The following is a 6000-nucleotide window of genomic DNA, read 5'->3' as shown; positions in this document are numbered from 1 at the left end:
CGAAGTGTGCTCCAAGGTGCGGCGTGCACGAAGTCGGAGCCCGGTTTGCCCCGGGTGCGCACCTCGCGTGCACCTTGGCGCGGTGGGCACCATGGCGTGCACGAAGTCGGAGCCCGGTTTGCCCCGGGTGCGCACCCCGCGTGCACCTTCGCCGGGGTGGGCACCTCGGCTGGGTTGCGCGCCCTGGTGCGCACCAAGGAGCGCTCCGAAGTGTGCTCCAAGGTGCGGCGTGCACGAAGTCGGAGCCCGGTTTGCCCCGGGTGCGCACCTCGCGTGCACCTTCGCCGCGGTGGGCACCTTGGCTGGGTTGGGCACCATTGAGCGCTCCGAAGTGTGCTCCAAGGTGCGCACCATGGCCCTCCAAGGTGCGCAGCATGGCGTGCACGAAGTCGGAGCCCGGTTTGCCCCGGGTGCGCACCTCGCGTGCACCTTCGCCAGGGTGGGCACCTCGGTGCGCACACCTTCTCAATGTTTTCTTGCCTTTTCTGGAAATTGGTGAAGGCAGCGCATCAAAGGTGCGCACCTCGGTGTGCTCCGAGGTGCGAACCCGAGAGCGCTCCGAGGTGCCCACGAAGTCGAAAGTCGGGTTAATTGCATTGTTTTCCCCGGGTGCGCTCCGAGGTGCGCAACATCGGTGCGCACCAAGGAGGGCTCCGAAGTGTGCTCCAAGGTGCGCACGATTCGGAGCTCGGTTTGCCCGGGGTGCGCACACCTTGGCTGGGTTGCGCACCCTTTGTGCGCTCCAAGGTGCGCACGAAGTCGGAGCTCGGTTTGCCCCGGGTGCGCACCTTCGCCAGGGTGCGCACCTTGATGCGCACGCCTTGGCTGGGCTGCGCACCTTGGTGGGCGCCATGGTGCGCACCTTTCGTGCGCTCCAAGGTGCGCACGAAGTCGGAGCTCGGTTTGCCCCGGGTGCGCACCTTGGTGGGCGCCATGGTGCACTCCGAGGTGCCCAAGATTGGTGCGCACCAAGGAGCGCTCCGAAGTGCGCTCCAAGGTGCGCAGGTGCGCGCGAAGTCGAAAGTTGGGTTAATTGTCCGGTTTGCCTCGGGTGCGCACCTTGCGTGCACCTTCGCCAGGGTGGGCGCCTTGGTGCGCACACCTTGGCTGGGCTGCGCACCCGGGCGCGCACACCTTGGCACCCGCGTTTCCTTCATTTTAAATTTTTTTTTTTTACAATCTCTCAAGTGGGAAATTCTATAATCTCAACTTTTTTTGCCTTTTCAGGAAACTTTTGAATGGAGCGCATCATTGGTGCGCTCCGAAGTGTGCTCCAAGGTGCGCACCTCTGGTGTGCTCCAAAGCTCTCTCTAGCTGCGTGCACCTGCCCCGGCCGCGCACCCGGCCCCGCCCAGCTTCGCTCACCTGTCCCGGGCGTCTGGTGCGGAACCTTAGAGTAAGAAACATCACCGTGCACCTTGGCCAACGTGCGCGACTCGACCGAGCGCGCACTGGCCGAGGTGCACACCGATTTCACCTGGGTGCGCGCGCAGCACCTCGGGCGCACCGGGGTGCGCGCACAACGCCCGGGTTGCACCGTGGCCTGTGTGCTCGGGGCGCCTCGGGTGCGCGCTCGGTGTCGCCCCCGCGCGCGCGGTAGTGCGGGCAGCGCACCCCGGCCCGGCCCGGCCCCGACGAGAACGCAAACGGGCAAAAGGTTTATTCAAATAGCATTGCGACGCCCGGCGAAAAACTAAAAAAGGGTGCAACACCGGGACTTCCCGGGAGGTCACCCATCCCAGTACTACTCCGGCCCAAGCGCGCTTAACTGCGGAGTTCTGATGGGATCCGGTGCACTAACGCTGGTATGATCGCACCCGTTATGAGCTTGTCGCAGTGTGTACTTAGCAAACCGCGACCCACGTGCGAATCCACCCCGGCCACCCACCCCCGTCGAGGTGCACACCCTCCCTCGCGAAGTGCGCCCCGTTCGCCAAGTGTGAGCCCTGCCCGGGTGCGCGCACCTTGCTAGGGCGTCGGGTGTGCACCCGGCCCGGCCTACGTGCGTGCACCTGGACGGGGCGTCGTGTGCGTGCAGTGTCCCGTCTGCAACGCGGTGCCCACACACCACCTCGGGCGCAACGACCTGCGCTCACATGTGGGCCGAGTGCACCTTGGTGCATGTTCGGGGCGCCTCGGGTGCACGCTCGATCTTGCCCCGGTGCACCAAGGCGCTCGGTTTGCCCCGGGTGCGCACTTGGTGCAAGGTGGGCACCCAAAATAGGGATCAAGCACCAAAACACAAGTTTCGGGATGCAAAATGGGACCCAAGGACCACAAATGCGTTCCAAGACCCATGATGGGTCCACGAGAACAAAAATGTGTTCCGAGACTTAATAAACAAATATTGGGTTTTAGGAGAAGAAACATGCTCTGATGCCCAAAACGAGAATCGACCCCGAAAAGGCCACAGGCCAAAAGTGGGATGCGAGACAAAAAAAAATGGGACCCGAGGACCAAAATTGGGTTCCCAGGTCGAAGACAGGGCAACCGGACAAGAAACGACCTCTAAGGCTCGAAATGAGTCCCGACGACTAAAACTTGACAAGAAGCACCCATCAGGCACCCAACTCGACACCCATGGGATGCCGACCCACCCGGGCTTCCACCTAGCACACCTTGGCACCCACCCACCCTCGCACCCAACCTCGCACCCAACTTAGCACCTTTGAACCCACATTGGCACTCACCCTGACCCTGGCACCTTGGAACCCACATTGGCACTCACCTTGACCCTGGCACCCACCTTTGCACTCACCTTGGGACCCACCCTGGCTCCCACCTCGGCACCCACCCAGACACCCACCTTGGTTCCTTGGCACCCACCTTGGATCCTTGGCACCCACCCCGACACCCACCTTGGCACGCAACTTGGCTACTTGCCACCCACCTTGGCTCCTTGACGCCCACCCCGACAACCACCCCGTGACCTACCCTGGCTAGGGTTGGTGCACACCCACCCTGGTGCCCACCTTGGCACCCACCCCATGACCCACCTTGGCACGCACCTTAGTACCCACCCCGTTACCCACCCTAGGACCCACCCCGTGACCCACCTTGGCCAGGGTGGGTGCCTTGGTGCGCACAACTTGCCTGGGCTGCACACCAGGGCGGGCTCAAGATGGCACCCGCGTTCCGTTTTTTTCACTATCTTTCAAAACGGAAATTTTAAAATCTCGTTTTTTTTTTTTTTTTGCCTTTTCTGGAAATTAGTGAAGGCAGCGCATCAAAGGTGCGCAATGCTGGTGCGAACCCGGGAGCGCTCCGATGTGTGCTCCAAGGTGCGGCGTGCACGAAGTCCGAGCCCGGCTTGCCCCGGGTGCGCACCTCGCGTGCACCTTCGCCGGGGTGAGCACCTTGGCTGGGTTGCGCGCCCTGGTGCGCACCAAGGAGCGCTCTGAAGTGTGCTCCAAGGTGCGGCGTGCACGAAGTCGGAGCTCGGTTTGCCCCGGGTGTGCACCTCGGGTGCGCACCTCGCGTGCACCTTCGCTGCGGTGGGCACCTTGGCTGGGTTGCGCGCCTTGGTGGGCACCATGCAGTGCACGAAGTCGGAGCCCGGTTTGCCCCGGGCGCGCACCTCCGCCAGGGTGGGCACCTTGGTGCGCACAACTTGCCTGGGCTGCGCACCAGGAAGGGCTCAAGATGGCACCCGCGTTCCGTTTTTTTCACTATCTTTCAGAACGGAAATTTTAAAATATCGTTTTTTTTTGCCTTTTCTGGAAATTAGTGAAGGCAGCGCATCAAAGGTGCGCAACGCTGGTGCGAACCTGGGAGCGCTCCGATGTGTGCTCCAAGGTGCGGCGTGCACGAAGTCGGAGCCCGGTTTGCCCCGGGTGCGCCCTGGTGGGCACCATGGTGCGCACCAAGGAGCGCTCCGAAGTGTGCTCCAAGGTGCGGCCTGCACGAAGTCGGAGCCCGGTTTGCCCCGGGCGTGCACCGCGGGTGGGCACCTTGGTGCGCATGCCTTGCCTGGGCTGCGCACCAGGGCGGGCTCAAGATGGCACCCGCGTTCCGTTTTTTTCACTATCTTTCAAAACGGAAATTTTAAAATCTCATTTTTTTTTGCCTTTTCTGGAAATTAGTGAAGGCAGCGCATCAAAGGTGCGCACCTCGCTGCCCACCACGGTGCGCAACGCCGGTGGGCACCCGGGAGTGCTTCGAAGTGTGCTCCAAGGTGCTGCGTGCACGTTGTCGGAGCCCGGTTTGCCCCGGGTGCGCACCTCGCGTGCACCTTCGTCGGGGTGGGCACCTTGGCTGGGTTTGCCCCGGCTGCGCTCCGAAGCGGGGTTATTGGAGCGCCGCCTCTTTTTTTGTCGGAGCGTTTGGTGGGGTTTCTCGCATTGGCTCTTCCCAGGCCCGGTTGCCACCCTGGCGCGCACGAAGTCGGAAGTAGGGTTAATTGCCCGGGTGCGCACCTTTGCCAGGGTGGGCACCTTACCTGGGCTGTGCACCAGGGCGGGCTCAAGATGGCACCCGCGTTCCGTTTTTTTCACTATCTTTCAAAACGGAAATTTTAAAATCTCCTCTTTTTTTTGCCTTTTCTGGAAATTAGTGAAGGCAGCGCATCAAAGGTGCGCACCTCGCTGCCCACCTTGGTGTGCTCTGAGGTGCGCACCCGGGAGCGCTACGAAGTGTGCTCCAAGGTGCGGCGTGCACGTTGTCGGAGCCCGGTTTGCCCCGGGTGCGCACCTCGCCTGCACCTTGGCCGGGGTGGGCACCCTCGCTGGGTTTGCCCAGGGTGCGCTCCGAAGCGGGGTTACTGGAGCGCCCCCTCTTTTTTTGTCAGAGCGTTTGGTGGGGTTTCTCGCATTGGCTCTTCCCAGGCCCGGTTGTTGGGTGCGCTCCCACCCTGGCGCGCGCGAAGTTGGAAGTTGGGTTAATTGCCCGGGCGCGCACCTTCGCCAGGGTGGGCACCTTGGTGCGCACACCTTGGCTGGGCTGCGCACCAGGGCGGGCTCAAGATGGCACCAGCATTCCCTTTTTCTCACTATCTTTCAAAACGGAAATTTTAAAATCTCGTTTTTTTTTGCCTTTTATGGAAATTAGTGAAGGCATCGCATCAAAGGTGCGCACCTCGCTGCCCACCTTGGTGTGCTCCGAGGTGCCCACCACGGTGCGCTCCGAGGTGCCCACCACGGTGCGCAACGCCGGTGCGAACCCGGGAGCGCCCCGATGTGTGCTCCAAGGTGCGGCGTGCACGAAGCCGGACCCCGGTTTGCCCCGGGTGCGCACCTCGCGTGCACCTTGGTGCGCACACCTTGGCTGGGTTGCGCGGCCTGGTGGGCACCATGGTGCGCACCAAGGAGCGCTCCAAAGTGTGCTCCAAGGTGCGGCGTGCACGAAGTCCTAGCCCGGTTTGCCCCGGGTGCGCACCTTCGCCGCGGTGGGCACCATGGCGTGCACGAAGTCGGAGCCCGGTTTGCCCCGGGTGCGCACCTCGCGTGCACCTTCGCCGGGGTGGGCACCTCGGCTGGGTTGCGCGCCCTGGTGCGCACCAAGGAGCGCTCCGAAGTGTGCTCCAAGGTGCGGCGTGCACGAAGTCGGAGCCCGGTTTGCCCCGGGTGCGCACCTTCGCCGCGGTGGGCACCCTGGTGCGCACCATGGCGTGCACGAAGTCGGAGCCCGGTTTGCCCCGGGTGCGCACCTCGCGTGCACCTTCGGCGGGGTTGCGCGCCCTGGTGCGCACCAAGGAGCGCTCCGAAGTGTGCTCCAAGGTGCGGCGTGCACGAAGTCGGAGCCCGGTTTGCCCCGGGTGCGCACCTCGCGTGCACCTTCGGCGGGGTTGCGCGCCCTGGTGGGCACCATGGTGCGCACCAAGGAGCGCTCCGAAGTGTGCTCCAAGGTGCGGCGTGCACGAAGTCGGAGCCCGGTTTGCCCCGGGTGCGCACCTCGCGTGCACCTTCGCCGCGGTGGGCACCATGGCGTGCACGAAGTCGGAGCCCGGTTTGCCCCGGGTGCGCACCTCGCGTGCACCTTCGCCGGGGTGGGCACCTCGGCTGG

At 63.5% G+C, this 6000-nt stretch overlaps 1 non-coding gene across 1 annotated transcript; it reads right to left on the bottom strand.

Annotated features, from left to right (window-relative positions):
* Positions 1–1700: 1700 nt before the first annotated feature.
* On the bottom strand, positions 1701–1819 carry LOC131869462 (5S ribosomal RNA). The gene has a single exon (XR_009367845.1). It is a non-coding gene; the product is annotated as a 5S ribosomal RNA (ribosomal RNA).
* Between the last annotated feature and the right edge of the window lie 4181 nt (positions 1820–6000).

The sequence above is a fragment of the Cryptomeria japonica genome, unplaced genomic scaffold, assembly GCF_030272615.1.
Source record: "Cryptomeria japonica unplaced genomic scaffold, Sugi_1.0 HiC_scaffold_248, whole genome shotgun sequence".
In the NCBI taxonomy this organism is placed as follows: Eukaryota; Viridiplantae; Streptophyta; class Pinopsida; order Cupressales; family Cupressaceae; genus Cryptomeria; species Cryptomeria japonica.
This window is presented reverse-complemented; position numbering and strand designations above follow the sequence as displayed.